The sequence below is a fragment of the Anas platyrhynchos genome, chromosome 5 (genome assembly GCF_047663525.1).
Source record: "Anas platyrhynchos isolate ZD024472 breed Pekin duck chromosome 5, IASCAAS_PekinDuck_T2T, whole genome shotgun sequence".
Taxonomy (NCBI): Eukaryota; Metazoa; Chordata; class Aves; order Anseriformes; family Anatidae; genus Anas; species Anas platyrhynchos.
In genome coordinates, this window is record NC_092591.1 from 19757581 (window position 1) to 19781808 (window position 24228).

Here is a 24228-nt window from a genome sequence, read left to right on the forward strand (position 1 = left end):
GTATTCTTTTAATTTTTCTGACTTTTAGCAAATGTTCATTAATACCGGAATAGCTGTCTGGAATTTAGGTTGTTTTCAAGTTCTTGATGCACATTTGGAACTAGAGTTTGTTTTTCTTGTTTTCCTTATTAAATTAGTAGGAAATCACAGTTAATAACAGATATGACATTGACAACCTGACAAGCTAGATGCAGGTATAAAAGACTAAAATGATTCATACCCTGTGTTTCCAACCCACAGTGGAGAAAAAAAAGGGAAAAAACACCGCTGACTATACACTTCTCACAGATAGAGGTCACTAATGGACTGGATTTGAATCAGTCTGGTAAAAGCCTGAAAGTTACATGAAAGTAATCTAGTGAAAAATGAACTCATTTTGAGATTAAAGAAGCAGCAGAAATTATTCAGAAATAAAGTTCTCACCTTCCTGGAAACAGTATTATCCTAAGTGTGCCTCCTTTCTAGACCTTTAAATAGAAAGTGCAGTACAGGAAAAGCCTGATAGAGATGATTGTTTGAATTCCTTTTTGTTTTCTTCACTTGCTAAAACTACCTCTCCTTCTTTTCTGCTGGAAGGGTAGGAAAGTCAGCCCTAATGACATCCTACATTTTGGATGTTGCTATTTTAAACAGATAAATGCAAGGACATTCTTGATTCTTGGAGAAAACCATAGCCTATGTAATGCAGATTCCAACTGGGAGGGTGTAGGATTCCGCAAAGGAGATATGTCTACATCCTAAATCAAACTATCGAGCAGGCCAGGATATAAATGTGACTTGTAACAGCGGCTCAAATCAGATCCAGACTCTCAAAGCCAAACACAGATAACATCTTACAGAAAATATAGGGTGTATGTGTGTGTAAGGAGTGAATCTTTTAAGAACGCTGGGTGCATTCCTGCACTACTTCTTGCTATAACCTGGAACTTTGGGAAAACACTGATGACTGTTCTAGTCACAGGTAGTTTTATGGATGCTATATTTACACAGTACTGATTTGTTTCACCTACAGTACTCCAGGCCTGCACTCTCTTACTTTTAACTGCCTAGCCATCTTATCAGGATAGAGCACAGCACTTTAAATAGTAAATCTCCTACAAATGTTAATGATGCTTGAAATCTTGTGTCTTACATCATTTTCAGAAACAAGATCAATATTAACATTTTATCATCACTTTTGTCACTTAGAAATGTTGACTTTTGAATAGCACCTGTTGTATTGTTTTGATTATGTAAAGATTAAGTCCCAGTGATAATACTGCATACATTGACTCTTTAAAGGAAGAAAAAAGTGGGTAGGGGTATAGGTACAGTATCTTTAAAATGTTTTCAAAAAAAAAAAAAAAAACACCAGGGTAATTTTTCCCCCCTTCCAAAAACCTTATATTTCTGAAACCAATTCATGAATTGCCTCTGCAAATACAATTGTATAAAGGTACTCTTGGAGAAAGACAATGTCAATGAAAGAAGCGATTAATGCAGCCTATGGAAGTTTGTGTTTTGTTTTAACCCACATAGTGATCAATCTCAACCTTTAAACTGGTTTAATTTCCCTGCAAGCACTGAAGTATGATGCAGTAAATAAACCTCTCTTTGATGCACACCCTCTTTCTGTGCGCCTGTGTGTGTGTGCACGTGTGTGCATGTGTGTGTGCGCACACGTCTGTATGTGAGACAGAGGTCTGACTTGCTTTAGTGTCTTTTCCTGCTTCTCATGCAAGGAACCTCTCCCTTTCTATTCTGCTGAGCTCCGCATTGAAAGGAAAAGGAAAAAAAAAAAAAGCATCTGAAGAAATCTAATCAGTACCTTCCACACACGGTACAGGAATTTACACGGATTTGTGCCTTGGATTTATTAGCTTATTGTAAGCCTTAAAACAGATTTCATCCATTAAAATTAATTAAAAGCTCCTGTTGACTGATTCCCACTACGAAAAGAGGGTGGAGAGCCTTACTCTCATACTTTGCTGCTGATTTCTTTATCTTTCATGGGATTTCATCTCATGCTCTCAAAACAGAGGTCTTTTCAGCTGTTTGACTTCTTTTGGCGATCTGTTTTTCTGTTCGCTCTTCCCCTCCCCCTGCCCGTCTCCCCCGCAATATTTGCTGTTGCTTTGCCAAAGATCCCCGTCCAACTCGGCAGGTCTGCGAGGGACTCCTTTGTACTTAGCAGTCCCGAGCCACCTCGCCCCCACCCTCTCACCACCAGCTCCTGCTCCGGAGGCCGCTGCTGCTGCTGAATCCTCCCGCCGGGCGCAGCTCCCTGCTCTCCCCGTTCTTTCCATCTCTTCACACTTGCTAGCTGAGCCGACTGCCTCCTCCGAGCAAGCTTCGTTTTTTAAAGTTCCCGTTTCTCACAACCACCTCCCAAATCGTGTCAACGATCGTGCTCGTACACGCGCTCTGCCGGTTCTCCTGAAGCAGGAGGAGTGCTCGGCTTTCCCATCTGGGGGGCAGCGGGCTGGGGGCTGCTTTGGGCAGCTTCCCCTCGGCGCTGAAATGGGGCCGGGGACTCGGGACCCCGCTGCGGCTGCGAGCTCCGAGACCCACTCCTAACGCGCCCGCTGGCGTAAAATCACCCGCGGCCCCTGCGAGCACTTGCCATTCATAAATTTGTGCGTGCCTGTGCCTGGTGCCGCACTCTTGCAGGCACGGACGGGGCTGTATCGAGGCGGCATTCCTGCCACACGACCTGACCCCAGCTCCTCAACTTGGAGAAGGCAAAGGGCACCGGGTCTTTAAACCGCCTGGGGCTAGAATTACCGGGAAGGAAAAGAGAAATGAAATCCCAACTGTACCTGGCAATGTCTGGGAATCCCTCGCCGGCACCGATCATAATCCCCCTGCGCGCCTCTGGCCCCCCACACCAAAACTTTGCCGCCGCTCCTGGCCGGTGGCCGCCGCCCGCCGCGGCCGCCCAGCGCCGCTCCCGGCCGGCCCCAAGGGCCCCGCTCCCCGCCGGCCGCCGCCGCCGCACCGGAGCGGCCCCCGCGCCTCCCGCGCCTTCCTCCGCCCTTACGAGGCAGCGGCATCGTCCTCCCCCCTTCTCTGCCACCTCCTCCTCCGGCGCGCAGCCCGCGGCTCTGGCATCCCCAACGCACTTTCTCGCCTCGGTTCGCTCCTCTTTTCCCCGCCGCTCCTCCTTCTCCGGAAAAAAAAAAAAAAAAAAAAAAAAAAAGACACAAAAAAATGAAGGGACGAGAGTACGCCCGGTCTTGGGGTTGCTTTCTTTCTCTTTTTTCTCTCTGTCCTCTGGAAACGGTGAGAGGATCACAGGATCACATGAGGAGCTGGCACGGAGACCCAGGACCCTTGGAAGTCGGAGGAGGCATCGGACACATATGTGAGTATATGTGTGAGTGCGTGTGGCTGGCTCTCTCCTAGTCCTGCGCCAGCCTTCAGCCGGGATTGCAGGCTGATCTTTGCAGTAATGATGCCTCAGATCTGACTATTCCCTGCTAATGTAAGTCGTGCCTTTTTTTCCTCCCTGCCTGACACCCCAGGGAGATGTTTACAGTAATGAATTCAGTTGATAGCCATCTCTCTCTCTCTCTCTCTCTCTCTCTTTCCTGGAGTCCCTCCCACATTTCTAGTTTAAAGAATGCTTGGAAGGCAGGGCTGCAACCTAAAGCTTTCCAAGAGGCAAAGTCAGGCTAGGTTTTCTCTTTTCCTTTCCTTTTTTTTTTTTTTTCTTTTCCTCCCACTCTTAACCCATTGCTTGCTGACGGCAGTGTAGCGAGCTCCGGCCCTTCAGCATCGCCCCCCTACTCCATAAGCGGGGAGCAGAAGTCGGAGGGGGGTGCTGCCCGGGGGGTGCGCAGCACCCGGACACCCTGCATGTCGGGGCTGCCCGCAAGGAAGGTGCGGGAGGGGCTGACCGAGCCCCGCTGCCCGAGGGGTCCGTGGGGGTATGGGAAGGGAAGGGGGGGGAGCGAGCAGAAAAACTCCCCCAGCTGCGGTCCTAACCGGGAGATGCCCTCGCTAGCGATAGTTACAGCCGTGCTCTGCTCCAACATGGCGATATTTCATGTGCAGCCGCCGCCAAGCCCGCCTCTCCTCCCTCCCCTTCTGTCCCTCTCCTTCCCCCCGCTAACTTTTAGGTGGGTAATAGCACCACGGAATAAATAGAACACAGAATAAAAGTCCAGCCCTCAGGGAAGAGACGGACCTCCTTCAGCATTCCGTCTGATTTCCATGATCAGTCAGAAAGACTTTAAAACCACTGGAGAAACCACCTTTTGCCCCAAAGCGCTAACAACGCCCCCGTACTAATCCCTTCTGCAGCACTTGCAGTATGTGTGTGTGTGTTTGTGTGTGCATCCATCCCGGGTTATCTACGCTTGTTTCAGGGTAACCCTTCCCACGCCGCCCAAGTCCCTAGTAAACTGCTGCCTTGTCCTGACAAGCCCAGCTAAAAGCGAGATTATTTAATGCCGAGAAACATCTGAGCGATAGGATGCGGCCAGCAAGGTAGGACGTGGGGTGTGCGAAGAGATGAGAATTTGCCTCAAACTCCACCATTAGTAAAGAAAATGCGCGATACGCCTTTGGTTGCGAGTTACTTTAAGAGAGGGGCTGGGGAGGGATGGAGGAGAGAAGAGGCGAGCTGATCAATGCCATGTGTCGAGGAAACAGAAAAGGCAATTGAAATGCCTCGGGGTTTGCTTCCCCCTCACCCCTGGCTGTGCACTGGCTTGCATATGCAGCTCAGCCCTACCTCGAGAGCTGAATCACTCGCCATTGTCTCCGCACCTCCTTCGCCCTTCGCTTGGGGAGGGCTGAATTATTCACGCCTCCAAAGCTCGACGAGACCTGCCGAGGAGCCCGGGCGCGGGGCAGTCCCGGGCGCGCTGCTGCCGGTCCCCGAACCCGCCCCGGGCCCTGGGGAGGCGTCTGGCGGAGCGCCCGCGGTCCGTAGCCTCGAACCGAGCCCCTCCGTGGGGGGGGCTCACCTACGCGGATGCGGGGCGTAATGGGGGGCTCGGAAGGGGGAGTGCAGGTAGCCCGGCGAGGGTCGAGGAGCTGAGGAGGAAACCTCGCTCCCCTCTCGCCCCCCCTCCCCCCCGGCGGCATTGCTGCCTCGGGGCCGGGGTCTGCTCCCCTGGGGATGGAGCCCCCGGGTTCTCGGCAGCTCCGCGGGGCTGGGCTGCTCGGGGAGAGCGGATCTGGCGCGGTGCAGAGCCGCGGGGCCAGCCTCTGCTGCTCCCGTCAAAGAGCCGGGGCTGTTCTCAGTTCGAATCTCTGCCTGCAGCTCCCAGCTGGTCCCGAGGGATGAAAGGAGCAGAAGCCCCGTAGGGTTCAAAGCTGAATGAACAACCTTTTTCAAGGTTGTTCTGGGTCCTTTTTGACTTTTTCAAGACCTGACTTTTTTATTTTTCTCCTTTTATTAAAGCTTTACATACTTTTCAAAGCACTTATTTACACATGATTTATAGCTCTTTCCTGAAGCTGATGGAAAGCCGGTGCATTTTCTCCTGAAAATTTCCTCTAAGTCTTCCTCATCCTCTCTCCACCCATCCCTTCTCCGCGTCCTCGATATTACCAACCTGTCGATAACACATAAGGTAAAGCAGATCTTTGTTGACCACAGGCATTTCTACCCCCCTTTCCCCCCCCCCTCTTCCCCCCCCCCCCCCCCGTCACGGAGGAAAATGGAAATACGAAAAACTTCTGCCCCACGGGCTCCCAGAGGTTCGGCGGAATTGCGACTGTTACCCCCCCCCTCCCCCCCCCGCCTCTGCCCCTCATCCAGCCCACACTTCAAATTAGGGAAAGAAAGGTATTCAGGGCACACTTTGGTCAAAGCGAGACCCTGTCAATCCACAGAGACTCAGCGAGCCTTTACCTGCTCCCGCGGAGGTGGCTCCTCCTCGGTCGATCACCCAAAGCCCACCGGGTTCGGCAGGTTGAAAGGGGAGAAAGTGGCAGAACAGCTGGGCTCCGGCATGGTATTGTTTTAAGGATCACCACCAAGGTCTCTGCTTTCCATAGCTGCCAATGATCACCAGCACCCAAGGTTTCTCTCAAGGAAAGGAGGAAGGAAATTTACTTTCCAAGCAGCTGTCCAGGCGGTCACTTGACCCTGACACCCACCGATGACTCCGGGGAACACCCCGCTGCAGCGGTTAAATGCCTCGTAGTTTCCTTTCTTTGTCCCCCGGCGGCTCCGGCGCAACGCCACCGAGCGATCTTATCGCCGTGTGATCATTATTCACCGGTGACAACCAGAGATGCTGAGCTCCTAAGTGAGGGTGACAGATTTCAAGCGCGGGGCTGCGGCGTGCCCAGCCTCAGACATATTCTTCCTCAAACTTTGCCTAGCAAGCAAGCTGGCGGCTTAACCCTTTGCAGCGCCTTCTGTCGCACGGGCACCGGGACCTCAGCGCACGGGGGTGTGCGTACTCGCGAGCAGCCGCAGCACAGGCGGCCGCGGGGCTGGGGACGTTTTATTACGTGTCGTTTTCGATTCTCGATGATTTTCAATTGAAACAGATCAGAACCGCCAACTCTGGGGAGCAGTTGGAGAGCTGAATACTGCTCCTCTGTGGTTAGGGACTGGAAAAAATCTTCTCGGCAAAGCAGATCTCATGGGGACTCACCTGCCGTCCCTACTTTGTCACCGACTCGGATGTGGAAACTGTCACATGCGGCGTATGGAAACCTCTCACATGAGCGTATACGGAGCTGCTGCACTTTCCTCAGCTTGACGTGGCTACAAGTACATATCTGAAAGTGCTATTTCACTCAGACCCTCGGATTCATCTCGTTTACAGGTTATTAATAACAGCAGAGAAAAGAACAAACAACGTATTTCCACGGGAAAAAAAAAAAAAAAAAAAAAGTATTTTTCACACACGCACTTTGTAGTCAAAGGAAATATTTACCACCAGCAAACTCCAGCATGTCAGAACATGTTTCCTCCAAAGCAGAAGAAAGCCTTAAAATGAGGAGAAAAAAAAAAAAGTGTAATTCAAAGATGAAATGAAGTGCACGAAAGCTTTCCAAACTCAGTACTACCAGCTCAGAGCCTGATGTCAAGACAAAGCTGTAGGGCTGTAACGCGAAGTAGTAGAGAGGACAAAAGGAAATCAGCGAACTCCATTGGCTTTCTATTATTCATGTATATATCGTTTCAGTAAAGTAAGTCATGATGACTGTCACGCTTCCATGCCTTCTCCCCCCACGGCCCCCTCAAAAAAAAGAGGGGAAGATGCTCTAACTGCAGCTGAACGACACTGAGAGCCTGGAGGTGGGATGGAGCGCTGAGAGCTCCTACCAGAGTCCCCCTGGACATACAGTGTGGCAGGACACAGAGGCAGACTTGGTACGTGTGGAGGAGGATCTGAGTTCTATCTTTATTGAAGGTGTTAAGACTGGCCAAGGATGAAAAATCCTGTCATAAGCAAAGGGGTAGGGAAAAAAAAAAAAAAAATCTGATTGCTCTCCCTCCCACATTTCTGAGCTTCGAATTAAAGCGTGACAGGCGAATAAACCTCCTTAGTAGAACATCCCACCCCCAAAACATAATAAAAAAAATACTTAAAAAAAAAAAAAAAAAAAAAAGCGGACCATTTACAGGTTGGCTGTAGTCATCCCATTCCTAACAATGGGTGACATGAGGGGACAGGCTAGTAAGACACGCCCGCCCGCAGTCCCGCAGGCAGGAGCGCCGCCTGCACGTCCCTCGGCGCGGCCAAGGTGGCAGCAGAGCACAGCGCTCGGCAGCTGCCGCGGCAGAAACTTCCCCCATTTTCTCCCTTCAGCGCCCTCCGTTTAGACTGCTTCCCCCACCTCCACCCCACAATTATTAATCTTAGTTATAACTCTGATTACTTGGACTTCAAACATATTTTTTTCCGTACTATAACTATGTGAAAGTTTTATTTATTTATTACCGAACTGCTTTGCACAGTTGAAAGGCTGTAAACTGAAAGGGGAACATAGAAATTATTCTTTTTAAATTATCTCTGATTATACAAGATGGTTACCCTGGAGTGATGGTCCACTGATCCATAATACAACCTCAATTATTTTAAAGAGGATGTGAAATAGGATAACATAAAAAATATTAAGAAACTAAAAGTGTCTTTTTTATAAGTGACTTTTTTTTTTTTGGCCTTTGTTAGAATGATTGCTGCTGCTTGCAAGAGAGGGTAAAAGGAGCTGGGAGTAGTTCTGTAACTGGGAGGCTGGTCTAAAATAAACTATTTTTTCAATTTTTGTCAATAACAGCAAATTTTATATCAGGCCTTAAATTCATGCAGCCAACAGAGAGAAAAAAATACAACATGAATTTTTCATCAACTTTTTGCAAAATCAATTTTTTATTTAAAAAATACTTGGGGAAATGGAGGAAAGAGGAAAGAAAGAACAAGAAGGGAAGGGAAGGGAAGGGAAGGGAAGGGAAGGGAAGGGAAGGGAAGGGAAGGGAAGGGAAGGGAAGGGAAGGGAAGGGAAGGGAAGGGAAGGGAAGGGAAGGGAAGGGAAGGGAAGGGGAAGGGGAAGGGGTAGAAGGGGAAGGGGAAGGGGTGGAAGGGGAAGGGGAAGGGGAAGGGGAAGGGGAAGGGGAAGGGGAAGGGGAGGGAAGGGAAGGGAAGGGAAGGGAAGGGAAGGGAAGGGAAGGGAAGGGAAGGGAAGGGAAGGGAAGGGAAGGGAAGGGAAGGGAAGGGAAGGGAAGGGAAGGGAAGGGAAGGGAAGGGAAGGGAAGGGAAGGGAAGGGAAGGGAAGGGAAGGGAAGGGAAGGGAAGGGAAGGGAAGGGAAGGGAAGGGAAGGGAAGGGAAGGGAAGAAGCCTTTAGAATGGTAGACCATTGAGCTACTGAGATATTATATTCTATCTGGAATTCTAAACAAGTTGAAAGGCTGAATGTATTCTTTTCCATCTTAATGAAAAAAAATTAAACACTTTGATTAGAACTACATTAAACTGGAGAAAAAACACACCCAACTTGTATTTTCTCTGAGCTCTCACTTCTATGGTGAGCTTAAAATTAATATATCATACTGGTTCTTAAGCAGGCTTTGGCAGATTTTGTGATGTAACTCAAATGGTAAATTTCTACATTCAGGGACTGGATTTCATGTCAAACTAAAATTGAACTTTGTAAAAGTATGCATAATGCCTTGGGATGTCACACTGCATAGCTGTGACCTAGCAGAGGCTTTCCCTTCTTCACTCCAAGAGATTTCTGCATTTAGCTTTTGACAATATCATGAAAAATTATTTCTAAGGATTGCCTTTGGCCACCCTTCTCTGCCTTGTCCCAGGTGACACAGGAATTGGGAGTCTTGTAGATCTCTTTTAGTCTGTAAGAGGAGGATTTAAGATTTTCTATTTCTTGCTTTTTGTCAAGTTGATTTCCAATAAAACAAGAAAACAAGCTGGTCAAAATAAGCTGAAAATCTTTTTTTTATTTTTCTTTTGCTTCTGAACACCTTAGTGACTCATGTCAAATTTTGTTCAAAATAGATCCACCGAGGTGCCATCTCATGGCAGACACATTAGAAATAGGTAAATAGGAAAGACAGAAAGACTTGATTATAACATTTTATTATATTTGAAAAAAAAAAACCTGTATTTTTCTGACCACATTTGGTGACCAAGGAAAGTCATGTCAGATCAAATTGCATATTATGCCATCTCAATTTTAAGTTAGATGTCTTTAAAGGAGATAAAATTTTACATATAAATTGGTGATAAATAAATAATCTTATTTTTCATGCTGAAAACAGTTGCAAAAATATAGATGAATCCAACCAACAGGTAATTGCATCTGATGAAATTGAGGTCATTCAAATGGCTAAATCATACTGGTCATAACAACCTGGCTCTCATTTAACATTGTAATGCATTGTTTTTATTTATTTATTTAATATATGCAAATTACAAGAGAAAAATAGAAAGGCAAGAAAAGCAATTGGCTGAAATCAACACTATAGTAACAAAGAAACAAACAAAACAGTTTATTTATAATGGGCCTATCTACTTACTAGGCTGGTGGGAGTGGAAAGCATAAGTAAAATCTTACAAATAGTATAAAAGTGGTCCACATAAATTGTTTCTTTAAGAGATTGTAAGCAAAATCATTAAGGTCCTTTACATTGACATAGCCAGCTTTTAAAATAATGTGTGTTTGTTTGTTTGTTGTAATCTCTGGTTTTATGACTGATCCTTTGCCTTTTTGGAAAAAAAAAAAAAAAAACTGATTATAGTATTAGAGGTATTCTAGCTGCACTATATAGAACTGAAAAACCACCTCAGTGGCACTGCATTCATTAAGTTTCATGTTATGCATTCATCCCTCTTCTTTCATTTAAAGTGGAGAAGGCTAGAAGGCAGACTATCAATCTACTCTAGAAAAAAGCATCACTTTCTGATCACAAGGCCATCTGCTCTATCTCCCAACAGACCTCAAGAGCTCACACATTATAATATTTTTCTGATTAAAAAAAAAAGGGGGGGGATAAAAAAAAAAAAAAAGATTTGCTTGTACTTTCTTATCCACAGGTTCAGCAATCTAAAATCATTCTTTCCCTTCCATCTCTGTCAAGACCATTTCTGTAACTTTCTGTATTTTCAAGGGGTCTGTTGCAATTCTGGAAGGGTCTCTCTAATGATCTAAGAGGATCCATTTTTCCTTCAGCTCAATAAACACAACAGGATGGTTTTTAGAATTGTGAGGATTTATTGAAGTTGGACGGGAGAAAATTAATTTTAGAATAATTAGCCCAGTCAAAGTCTTTCAATATAATTTAAAGAGAAAGCATGAAAAAAAATGCTAAAATTTATAATACAGACCTCAATTAGGTCTACAGACCCAGGCCTCATCGCACAATTCTTATAGCTGTTTCCATCAATTTCCATGGAGCACCTCACAAAAGATTAGCAAACTTTTTATTATGATATTTCAAAAATACTACTCTATCTGCTAAACGTTAACTGTTTTTCCATTCTAGTATAAACTATTTGTGATAGGTGACAAAGAAGAATGTGGACTTTCTATTACAATTTATTGACATTTGTTTTTTCTGAATTAATCCCTTGATTATGATGAAGACATAATGCCATTTTGTGAAGCCTTTCCTAATTCTTCCTGTTTATTTTAGAACATATCACTGTAAAAGTGATAGATGAAATAGAAAATTAATTTCAATTGCCTAAAGAAGAACGTATAAAGCCATTATCCTGACCATCAAGGGTCAGGAATTAGAGGATTACACATCTAAACTCAGAAATGGATGAGCAAGAATCTCTGTATGCTGCTCTACCAGAAGGTCCCCTTTCCAAGGGCTATTACTTGAGGGCTGAGAAACACGTCACCATGTACAGACTGAACACCTGAAAGGGAAGTGGGGGAAAAAAATAATAATACCTGCAGAAGGACTAGGCAGATGGTATCTGTTTTGAATCCTGATAAATTGGCATTAAACAGTCAGGTCTTTGAGAGGATTCTGAGGCAGCGAAAATATCTTGTGAAACTTTTTGTTTTGCTCTTCAGCAGTACAAAGCACCTACAACACAGATTTGTGGACTAATGTGAATAGAAAGGGTGTCACAGCAGTCAACAACTCTTCATCAGTTTCAAAACATACGACACCAATTTTTTTTTATTTTTTTTAATCCTAAACTTAATGTTAGTGAAAGTCAAGCTTATGCCACATCATTAGATCTCTTTGTAAACAGGAAGGTATATCCTTTATTTTCGGGGAAGCATTGGTAGAAGCAAGAGGATTGCTGATGAGATCTAGTGAACCAGTGAAAGACTTAGCAGCAGTCTAGGTAATCATTGCCTGCTGGCAAACAAATAAAATGGATATACTTTAATGAGGGGTTCACACTATGTGGAATACAGCAGAAATTCACTGGTGATAGGCATGAGGCTACTTACTAAATTGATGCTATGAAGAATATTTAGTTGCTGTTACCAAATGATTTCTTTCTTTGGTACCCATTCTGTGGGAAAACCATGTAGATTTATTTCACTGGTGGGACACTGAAGGAACCTGTCTAGTGAGAAAAAAAAATATATAATAATAATAATTAAAAATTGCACCAGGATTGCAAGCTTAGGGTGAGTTTAAATCAGGTAGTGTTGGTTGTTAGGACAAACAGTCAGGACTTACTTTTTTCGTCTTGTAGTCTTTGCAGTTCCCAAGATCTCGAACTGTCCCTGGAGAATGGTGTTTATCAGCTTTATACGTGCTGTATTCATTTGGCCTGTGAGACAGTGCTAGTCGTCTTGTAAAAAGAAAACAGCTGTATGCAAAGATGGCATGGGGGAGGGTGTTTGTAGATCATATATATATATATGTATATATATATGTATATGTATATATATATATATGTATATGTATAAGCATATGTATATATATATATGCTTATTTGTCACTCTTGACTCAATGAGTTTTCTCTTCAGTTAATGTTGCTTACCTAATGGTGACAAATTTCACTTGAAATAAATCATGGACCTATTTAATTAAATAGTCTACACATACAATGTGCTAGGTATAGTCAGGAGTATACCCCCAGGATAAGTTGAACTTTTTTCTTGCATCATAAAATGATTTTCCTTTCTGTGCCTCAGGCAAATATAATGCTAAGAAGTTAAACTATTCTTTTGGAAGGGTTAGAGAAGGCAATGAAATTCTCCCTGAAGAGCATCAAGCAGCCTGAGTGTGTAACAGTGTATTGTTGACATTTAGCGAGTCCAAACAAAATGAGCTAGAGAGAGAAGAGTTTTCGGGAAGCAACTCCTCCATTTTATTTCTGAAGCATATGCATAGTTGTCAGCATTCATTCAGCAGAGGGAAAGATTTCTACAAGCTCAGAGCCAAGCTGGGTTTTCACTATAGGAACATCTTTGGAGTTTGCTTCACGCATTTTATTTATTTTATTTTATGACACAGTGACTCAACCACTGTTGAATAAATGGGCTAACTATGTACTTTCGTTGTCATCAGTCTTGGATTTCTCTGCACTTGCTGTTGGCTATTCAGTATTGTTATGACCTGTCTTGGTGTCCTCACGATTACTGGCTTATTGAGATGACTGGCAACCCCTGGCAGAGGCAGTGCCCTCACCTCACCTGATCATGCAGTGCAGTGAGAGGTAGGGAGGGCAGAGCAGGATGCTCCGGACAGGGTCTATTACCAGTCCCAGATGGAGCACGGTCATCAGTCAGGCTCTGGACACAGGACTGCAGACAGGACTAGAGACAGGCTATCATGTATACCCAGGGTATATTTAGAAGACAGGACTAGAGACTTGCACATCACTAGCAGTGCTCAGGTCAGGTCTGGGTGCCAGCCTTGAGCTGACATGAAGCCTCTCCAGTAGGAGAGGGATCTTCCTCCCTGTGTGGGAGCTCCCTGGGGAAGATGAATCTAGTCAGGGCCTATGTATGCCTCCAAGACGCTTATGATATTAAGCGCCTGCAACTGCATACCTGAATTACTAACTCATATTATATCCACTTCATTAGACCTACATACAACATCAGCTTCCTGAAGGACCATTTTATAAATTCACAAACAAGTTTCATCTCTCTTCTCAGACACTAGACGATTTTACCTATCCAAAATGGATAGTCTATTGCTGTAAATATTTAAAAGATATAATTCATCTGTGTAACCTAAACTGAGGTGGTTTAACCAAATATTGCTCAAAACTCTTTGTCATGCTCATATACTTTTAGCCCAGCAGATGTTCAGCAGGTGTCACTCAGACATCATTTTGAACCTCTGCAAGTTGACAGCAAAAGCCATACTAACACTGACCAGTCAATTTTCAACTTTGTTTTCTGGGTTAAGCTGTAAACTGGTAACCATCAGGAGTTCCTACCAGTTTGAGAGCTCTTCCTGTTGAGGGAAATGAGAAAAAAAGAACAGTGGACTGGTGAGGAAGGTAGCAACTTCAATCAGCCCTGCTTGATCTGCCACTGCAAGTCTTCAAACAAACACAAACAAAGCCAACCAATCTACCAACCCATACAAAGTAAATAAGATAATTACTGGGGAAAAAAAAAAAAAAAAGAAAAGAAATTCCTAATCAATATTGTTTTAGATTCCACATCACGTTTTAGATTGCCATCACAACTTTGCACTAGAAATGAAGTGTTTGATTATCATGGTTTTCAAGTGCGTGAGCGAGAAAGGATTGGAGCTAGCAGTTAAAGTTTCACCTCTCTTCTTTTTATTGCTACGGTTGTATTTACACTTCTGTTTCATTTGTTTGTTTGCTTGTTTTCCATGTACTAAGCTGGCCAGAAATACTGGACTATGTTTATGTCATATGATATCTAAACTAAAAAGTATATTGAGCACTCTTTATTACCCATACCCTCAGGACCTGGTCTACAGTCACTTACCTTGGGCTCTGATATAATTGATTTGACTTAGCTAGTTTTTTTCTAGATTGAGAGGGGATAATATTAAACAATTTATCAGCTCCTAGAAAATCTGCCCTTGGAGACATGGGAGTAGTTCCTTTGGTAATATCTCCTCTATAGTCATCCTAAAAGTGGGGTCGTGAAGTTTCTTCCTATGGATTGGATTACATATGGATTGGTTACTTATACAAATCTATACCTCTGAGTTACAAGTGGGTAGAAAAGTCTCCTGTTTCTGTAGTGAAAACTCTATCAAGTCTGCTGAATCAGATCACACCAGCTGCACAACTTTTGATATAATGAATCAAAGAATTGATACAGCTGTGCCAACACCCTTCTACTTCTGGCCATGCCATTTTTTGACACTTTAGAGAAATGTGGAAAAAAGAAATCCATAAACCACCTGGCCAATTGTTCAAGTTACATATCTTGATTAAAAAGTTATGGATGAAGAATCACAAGTCAGGGAAACTGATGATCTTTTTCTAGTTGAGTGCTCAGAAAGACACCTTGTATTTAACAGTACATGAAGAAACTCTCTTTTGTTTCTCATTATTTTTCTAAATTCTGATCTTTTATGAAGCATGTGCATACTAATTCACAGACATACACAATTGGATGATTAAGACTCATCAAATGCATTGATTTGTCTTTCTTCTTTCTGTTTCTTATCAGTAATTAATGATTCACAATGACTTGTCTCCCAGTTTTTTCATCTGTTTTCATCTATATTCCTCATATTTTATCATGAACAAAGAGAAGAGTTGTGCCATGAAGGCTCATCAAAGTCATAATTACATTTCATTCATCTGCATTGAACTGTCTGTCATCTGTTAGCATTTTGAATGCTCTGTATGTCTTTCTGCACTTGTCTGCATTCTTCCTCATTATTTATTTCTCTTTGACCATCCACTACTGATTACTAACTGCTTTCTGATTTCTGCTTTTATTTACTTATTTATTTATTTATTAATTATCAATTGTGTTTGTAACCTTCTGGCAGTTACAATCCAGATATATCAGTACTAGTGTTTTATTATTATTATTATTATTATTATTATTATTATTATTATTATTATTTAATCATCATCATCATCATCATCATCTTTCCGACATTTAGCAAGTGTATTAAAACACAGTGTTTATACCCTTAACAGTAACGTTTATCTATGAGACCAACGTGCCAAAACAAGGGAGGGATCTTGGGACTAGGGATCAGCCATGTCCCACAACTGTCTACACATTTTTTCCTAGTCTTTTACGCTTTGGACACTGTCTCTGACATAGCATAAAACTCAAAAGCATTCTAAATTCCTTGCTGTAAGTGATTTCTTTTGTGATGTAAAATCAGCAGCAGATAATGACTAGGTTGGTGGCCATGAGGAGGTAAGGACTGTTGCTGATGATTTTCATACTTTTTATTATATAACATATTTTGTTTTAATGTAAGTGATTCTCTTACTCTCTATTTTGCATGTAACTTCTTATGCTTTTCTTTGAGATCTTTGTCCTCCTAGATACCTGTTTCATTTATTATATCTTAAATATATATATAGTTCATGTTATCAGCAAGACTGTCTTTTTATACATGCATAATACCAGACAAAGCTAAGTCCCAAAAGGCAATTTGCAACTTAGAAGAAGAATATGAATTTTAAAGATTTGCTTTGAAGGAAATAAATGTCAAAAAACATTAATTGTGGGCTATACAGATACTGTATTCCTTATCTGTAAAATGGGACAAATGAACATCATTTCCTTCACAAGGAAATCATTCCCATGAGTTATCAGATTCATGAAGGTTATCAGACAGAAGGTTCCTGCAGAAATATAAAAGAGTATATGCTTCATTTTTCAGATTATTGGCTGATCTTCACTTATGTAACTTAAACAGAATCATTGAAACCATGATGATTTATACAAAAGGAAAACATGACTGCGCATGAGTTTCTCTTTTCTCTTTTATTTTCTTTTCTGGACCCTACTAATGATCTGAATAAATACATATACATACATACATACATACATACATATTTATTTATTTATTTATTTTCATGCACCTACTTACAAATGATGATCAAATGACATATTAACCTTATTTTCACTGGTGAAATGAATTAATCTCCTTAACTCACTTAACTAATGAAATACTTTCTTTTTTCTTCAACACTCTTTTGTTGGTTACCAGTTCCTTGTCAACTATACATGTAGCATCACCCACCCACGCATCCCAGCTGCCACTGTTTCATTTTGCATCCAAAGCAGTGGAATGCATCACCTGTTATCAATACTGGCATTCATCCTCAAGAAATGATCGAGATAAGGGTACTTATCCAAGATTATTGGCAACTATCCATGTTTGAAGGATTAAGGAATTCTATTCGTATTCTACTTCCTGAGCTTCATCTGCGTATACTATGATATGACTTTGGAGAAACTTCTGAACTTTCACTAGAAACAGCTAGTCACACAATGGGGATAGAACAAGTTTGTGGTATTGCCTAGGTAGCCTGAAAAAAAAGATAATTTCCAACTTCAGCAGTCAGAAAGAGCTCCTTTATTCTGTCCCTGTGGGCTACAGACAGGACTGTATCTCTGACTTCACATGTCCTTAGCTTCTCTCCTGTTCTGTGGCAAACTGTCAGTTTTTCATCCAGCCATTTCATAGCCTGCTTCTTCCTGCCATTTAATTAGCCTTGCCAATGTAATAGCACATTCAAGGCTTTTTTTTTTTTTTTTTTTTTTTTTTTTTACTGCCATTTAATTACCTTTGCTAGCTTTTACCTCCTTTCTGCCAATGGATTGACTGCTCCATTGCTGCCACTTGCATAATTGAGATTGTTATTCATGCTGTATTATTTTATTCTATGCTGTGGTATGCTGTGGATTAACTCTTTCTTACTATTAGTTCTTAACTTTGATTTATTTATTCATTCAAAGGACTTAACTCTTGCCATGCTACCTGCTTTTCTCTTGTACTCCTTTTCCTTATTTCTTCTACTCTTTCCTTTGTTAACTTCCTCTTATCTTAGCCCCGTAATCTCAAACCCCAATCACTAAGAGCAATGTAATAAGCACAAATGACTGTTCTGTTATAAAAGAAAATGAAAAACGCCAGGGAAAATACCCCACTTAATCTCTGCCCTTGTATTACAGTCATTTTCACCCCTGCAGAACAGATAGCAAATGATGGCAACCTTTAACTTTGCCCCATCTTGCCCATAGGCAAAGCGAGATTGAAGTGGAAAACAAGGAACGGTGAAGCCGAGCAGACATGCATATTTTACAGAAATTACATATTCTTGCATGCTCGTGTGTGTGTTTTTCCCACAAACTATATTTTCCATTAGAAGTTGCTCTCCCTATGTTACAACCAGGGCTTTGTTGTATATAAATGCAGCACGTGGCATACTAGGGCCTACCACAGCACACTCAGTTCTGTTTAGTAATGGGAGGTGAAAGCAAAAGACCCTGGAGCTTATTTAGCTGACAGCACAGTTTAGAGCAACTATTTGCTTGATGGGTTATTTCTACAGCCTCTACACATAACAGTAAATGCCATGTGTTTTGGCCTCTCCTCTTCCTGCTATACTCCTGTGAGGGAAATTTATGAGAGGACCAGGCCTGGGCCTTCTACAGCTGTATGCTAAAGAGAGAATGTGGCTAGATTCACCAAATCAGGGGAAGAACCCTTGACTGGAACAGGCCCTGCAGCATTTTTGGCCACACTTCCCAAGTCCTTCCTGAAAACAGTAAGCCTATGTTGTGACTGAAACTTTAAATAGATACCTTCTGGTCATTCCCTGTAACACAAAGGAATTTCAAGGATAAAATTAACATGTGATCTGTTATACATTTTTGGACTGTATTGGAGATATTTTGGGCTTGTGCTTAGTGTACGGAGAGAAACTTGTAAAAGGGGATAGGCCTCACTGTCTTCACCTAAACAGGTCATCTAGCTCGTGTATTTTCTGCATATGTTTGTGCCTTCTCCCTCCTTATCAGCTCCTCCCTTCAGGGTGAAAGAATGACAGTATGGCTGATGGCACCACAGCTAATTTAAAAGCTATTAGCAGAATAAATCCCCTTAAAGAAAAAGATGCAGAAAACAGCTGCGAGATAAAATATTTGTGCAACCTTCAGTGGAAGTATGAGAAGAAGACTGAGAAAATCAAAGACATGAAAAGTAAAAAGTGTGAGGTAGGTACAGAGGGAAGTTTGGGAGCAGTGGACAGTCTGAAAGCTGTTTCATATTCATTGTGAATCAGTGTGCTGTTGACCAGTAGACTGTATTTTCCTTCTCCCCATTGAATATATTTTTCAAACCATGAAACAAAAGGACAAACTAATCTGTTTTCACTGTTAAATATAAGTCAAGGTGTTTGCTTTATTTCCTTTTGTAATGTAGTATTTTGTGAAAATTGTTACATTATTCCTTTAAAGCATAGGCCGGCATTTTCATCCACACCTATGTATACTGTACGTATGTATGTATACACAAATAAATGTATCTGTATAGCAAGGAGTCTACCTATACTGGAACAATCTTTAAGCCAAATTCAACATTCATACAATTTGTCTTCCCACATTATCCTAGTGTAATCAATGTGTGTTTGGATTAAGCAAGTAAGAAAAGGCTAACATTGATAGCAACTGTGTATTTTTTTGATCTCATAAAAACATGCAGATGAGTGCAGCATATGTATATTTTTGGAACTGGTAAGTGCAAAATTGTGTTATCAAAAAGTTGCTGCTGTGATCTCAGAAGATCCAGTAACATTCTGTTTAATTGTGCATCTACAATTTTCATACATTTCTGGAGATTTGTAATAATATTCAGGTTCAGCATTATTTTTCATAAGTATGTTTGACTTGCAGCTGAAGAGTAAATAGAATTAAAAGAAAAATGCAGAAGTGTAAAGTATATAATATTTGCAAATAGAGGAATATCATGATGTGACAGGATATGTACTTACACAATGAACAATAATGGCTCTTCTGGCCTATTGAGTGAAAAAAAAATGCATTTCTTAAAGCATTCCAATAATACTTTCACAGTAATATGGGGGAAATGAGCTAATTACTACTGAGGCTGTTTAAATGAGTTCCCTGTATATATTTACCTGAGAGACTCATGCTGTTTGAGAGGAATTTTCAGCAATTATTATTTAACCTCCTAAATAATGTACTTTTTAGTTCTGCTGGAAAAGGAATAGGCTTAAAAGTCGTAAGCAAGACTTTAATTTAATTTGGTTACTTAATTAAAGATAAACAAAATTTTAAAGTCATTCACACTTCAAAAACAAAATGCAGCAAACCCAAAGAGAAAGAGGTATATTAAAAGGAAACTCAGTGAGACAGAGATCTAAAGATTTGTGAAATATGGTTCTGATGGGCAGAGGTATTAAGATATGTATGATCCGTTATATTTGGCTTGGCTGGCACAAATGGCTTTGACATAATCATTCTAAAATGTGCTGTGACTGAAATAATTTATTTTCCTTGGTGGGAAATTACCATGAACTAGAAGAGGAAGAGTAGAGTTTATTCAGAGTAATGCATAATGCCAGAGTAAAGCAAAATCCTTAATGAGACAACTTGACACCCAGGACATTTCTTTTCTTCCAGGGGCTTCCTTTCCACTGTACTGCTTTAGTCCAACACAGTGCTGTAAGCAGGGTCTACTGATTGTCAGATGACATTTCTCAGGGTCTTGTCCTTGAATACATCCAAGGATGGAGTCTGTACAGCCCCTGGGCAGCCTGCTTCATCTTGGCTGTTCTCACAGGTAGAAAGTTTTTCCTTATATCATCCAAACACCTTGTTTCAGTTTATGCCTGTTGTCTCTCATCCTTTCACTACACACTACTGTGAAGTGGTTAGCTCTGTCTTAATACCTTCCATGTAGTGTTAGGTCCCCCAAAGCCATCTCCTTTTCCAGGTTGAACAAGCCCTGGTCCATCAGCTTCTCCTCACTGGAAAAACGTTTCAGCCATATCCACTGTTAAGATTGCCTCTGCTGAACTTGCTCCTGTTTATCAATGCCTTTGTTACATGAAGTGGGCCAAAACGGGACAGAATAATCTTGTAGTGATCTAATGAGTGCCATATAAAAGGGAATAAACACTTTCCTCAATCTTCTGGATGTATTTTGTGCCTGCTTATTTAATGCAGGATGTTGTTGGTTCTTGCCAGTGTGCGTTGCTGACTTATGCTCAGTTTACTGCCTATGATAACTCCCAAGACCTTTTCCACAGAGCTGCCTTCAACCAGTCCATTCCCAGCCTGTAACATTGCTAGAGGTTCTGCTTTCCATGGATAGAACTTCACATTGTCTTTGCAGATCTTTGCATTTGTTTTTGCAGAACCTTACATTAGTCTTTGTGGAATTTGACAAGGTTCCTCTTCACCCTATTCCTCCTGCAGCTCTGAGTCCTGACAACTCTGCCATCAACTATATCATCTGGTTCCCTCCACACACTTGGTGTCATCTGCAAAGTTGAAGGAAGAGCACTTTATTACCTCATTCAGGTTATTAGTAGAGATGTTAAAAAGGACAGATACATATGCAACATCTGTGCTTCAAGAATTCAAGTAGTTCATTGAGTCTTCCTGCTTCTGAACCCACCAGTCTCTCCCATAGCTGTTCTTAATTCTGACCAGTTAAATAGATTTGGACCAAGGGTAAATTGATGGGCTGTATTGTAACACCAGAAGATGTTTTTTCTTCACTGAAAATATTGCATGAATGAAGGCTGAAAGATTCTGTCCAGTATGTGGTTCATAATATAGGGCAGGTTTTCAACAAAAGGATTTCAAGAAAAGCTCTAGTTCAGCAAATGCATAAAAGCAAGCCTTTTGATTTCCATAGCTGTAGAGTGTAGTGCTGGTATGATGAGCTTGGTGTATAATCATTTCTAAGAATGAATTCTATTAAAGTTGAAATAAAAGATCTCTCTGAGAATATATGAGCTCTAAAATGTGAGTGCTACATTCTAAGGATTGTCATTATTTTGAAGCCTTAAAATAAATAAATGTTTCCAGAAGTAAACGCATACTATTCAGATGCCAAACTCTTTTGTTTTCATAAGTGTCCTTTTGAATGCAATGAATTCAGCATTTAGCACTTGGCATCTAATTAATTTGTTATAAGGGAGGAAGACACAGTGCAATGCAATTCCCCATAAGTACCAGAATTTGTTTTTAAAACTGTGGAGGCAGAGCACTAATAATAACAGGTTTCTCAGCTTAAATACTATTTCCCTTTCAGCTCCACATCACACCTTAAAAAAACCCTTCCCCAAGCTTAGGAAAAATTTAAAATTAAAAATTAAAACTCCTAAGCAAAATATAACCCTGTTTTTTTTTGTGTTTTTTTTTTTGTTTGTTTGTTTGTTTGTTTGTTTTTTTCCCCATTATTGAATTGAATCATATTGTTCCTTTATTCTGCTTTGATCTCTTTCTTTGTGCTTTTGTTAAGTTGATGTTTTGTGCTGTTAAGTTGATGCAGGTAATATTCTGAGGAAGACGAAACAGGGAGCTTGCATATTTTCTATAACTAGACTTCCAAGAGACCAATTAATTTTAACTGGAATGATGGAGGGACAGTTCTGTCATTCACCTTTTCAAAGTGCAAAACAGGCCTCACTTTTACTGAGTAGGCTCATCAAATTTACATCACCATTTAATTACATGTTTGTAGCAATAATTGACCTCAGGAGTAAGTCATCTGGTAATAAATAGATTCCACTGTTTCTAAATAGTAGCTTACTCACTCTGAAAAGCTATTCATAGCCTGGTAGCTTTGCCACAAACCTCATCAACAATGTATTAAATGCATGTTCCATTGTAAAATTGACAGTGAATCAGAATGACATTTAACAATAGAGATTTCAGCACATCACCCAAACCAGAAAATAAAACACATTTCTCTGAAACTCTGTTCTTTTCAGTGATAGATCAAAACTGATATAGAAAAAAAAAAACAAAAAACTAATTTAGTCTTTGCATTTTTTTTAAATGTTTAAATAATTTTGTTCGTATCTCAACTTGAGTTTAATAATCTTTCAAGTAAAAAGGCGTGAGCTTTATATTAGTTTTGATGAAACACAGTAATAACCCCAAGAAACAAAAATGGGCATACATTTCACATCCTTTCCCCTCCAAACTGTCGATTTATTACTCTGCTTTTGTTTAAAACCTATGAGCTAAGTTCAGAGGTGATGCATAAACTGTGTAATTTAGAGTCTTTTATGCTCAGTTGGACACGCTAAGACCTACTTACACTCACTTACTAGAGTATAAGTCAGTGAAATGGAGTGTAAATGGATGTGAATTACATGTGGAGGAGCTGGAAGAGTGAGAAGATATTACTTATAGGAGGGAATAGACTTTTTATGAGCACTTTCTAATATTCAGCTGGTTTTCTTGCTACACCTCTGTCCCTCTGAGTAAACAGGTTTGCATTTGCCTACTTAGCTACTGTGCATTCAGTGAGAATTTCTGTGCCAAAGTCACTGATGATATGTAGGAAGTGTGATAGAAGTTGTATGCTGAGGAGTATGAGGTTTATAAATAAGTAAAGGCTCTGCTTCACATTCCCTTTTGTAGTTAGCTGCAAAAACAGCAGTTTTGCACTTACCTGTAATGACTGAAAAATTTCTCATGTGAGATGCTTGGTCTGACTTCTACTAGGAATATTTTTTGCATTGAATACACTCTGTACATTGTGCTCTGGTGACTTGTTTGACAAGCTGGCAGGTAAGAGGTAAGCTCCATCATGTTTTCTCTGGGATAAGAACATGTAGCTGGCTACCACATTGCTGTAATTTCACACTCTGTCTTACCCTGTGGTTAAGTTGCTCTTTTGCCAAGTGAGCTTTGTAAACCCTTGTCAAGTCCCAGCATTGTACCACTTGAAACACATCTGTTACAGTACTACCCATATCAAGGCAATTCCTCCATGATAAAGATCCATAAGTCTATTAATCTTAAATTCTATCTCCTTGAAAAACTCTATTGATAATACACCAATGTAATTCTTTTTTAGAAAAAATAATTCTTGATCATAAGACTTACTCTAAGATCATGATTATACACATAAAATCTTCTAGTTTAAAATAGATCTTAAGCATAATGAACATATGTAGACGGAAAAGAGAAGGAAGAAGGGTAGAGGAGATGTAAAATATTCTAGTTAAGACTGTGAAGTCTTTGGCCTGGACTCCTCTGGAAAGTTTTGCAGCATATGTCAGATAAAGTGTGAAAAACAGAACAATCTATCCAGCTTTTGCTATTCTGTCAAAATCAGGCAAACTTGTTCTGGCCAAAAATGCTTTAGCTAGTTCATTTTGCTCAAAGGACTAACACTGGCATTTATTTATTTATTTATTTATTTATTTATTTTATATTTTTATGCTACTTTTTTAGAAAGACCTTACCATTTAATTATAGTGATGTAATTATCTATTTTAGTATACGGGACGATACAGATACTCAGATGTGATATATGTCTAATTTTTACTAAGTATATTACTGTGGTATACAAGTACAATTGCAATTATATATACAGAAAGAGTTAAGCTTTCATATTAACTCATTTTCCTTTTCCCTTTCCTTTTCCATATGAAATATCTTTTTTTCCTTCCTTCCTTCCTTCCTTCCTTCCTTCCTTCCTTCCTTCCTTCCTTCCTTCCTTCCTTCCTTCCTTCCTTCCTTCCTTCCTAAATTTTCCACATTAAATTGGAAACAGTTAGCTAAAACATAATAAGAAAACCTACTCTGAGATTAAATTGGTATTTCAGTTTTCATTCAAATCTTTATTTATACTAAGAAGTTTATCC

General features: G+C 40.9%; 1 protein-coding gene and 2 long non-coding RNA genes across 11 annotated transcripts in view; 1 reads left to right on the forward strand and 2 right to left on the reverse strand.

The window, feature by feature from the left end:
- The window catches only part of FLRT2 (fibronectin leucine rich transmembrane protein 2), a 57961-nt gene extending 51116 nt beyond the window's left edge, over nucleotides 1–6845 (reverse strand). For 2 of the 8 annotated variants that reach the window (XM_038179135.2, XM_072038387.1), the window contains exon 1: nucleotides 2204–2787. The gene's annotated coding sequence lies outside the window, so the exon portion shown is untranslated. The other 6 variants (XM_013102426.5, XM_005022535.6, XM_038179134.2 and 3 more) reach the window with 6 other exon arrangements.
- LOC140002591 (uncharacterized) lies at nucleotides 3204–5961 on the forward strand. Of its 2 annotated transcripts, none has more exons than XR_011809560.1 (4): nucleotides 3204–3343; nucleotides 4350–4470; nucleotides 5393–5564; nucleotides 5827–5961. It is a non-coding gene; the product is annotated as an uncharacterized lncRNA (long non-coding RNA). The 2 variants fall into 2 exon arrangements; XR_011809559.1 differs by having other exon boundaries at nucleotides 5436–5564.
- Nucleotides 6846–19742: 12897 nt separating the features above from the next.
- Nucleotides 19743–24228, reverse strand: part of LOC110353257 (uncharacterized) — an 80686-nt gene continuing 76200 nt past the window's right edge. The window contains exon 5 of the long non-coding RNA XR_002403533.4: nucleotides 19743–20877. This is a non-coding gene — a long non-coding RNA (uncharacterized lncRNA). The remainder of the gene's footprint in view (nucleotides 20878–24228) is intronic.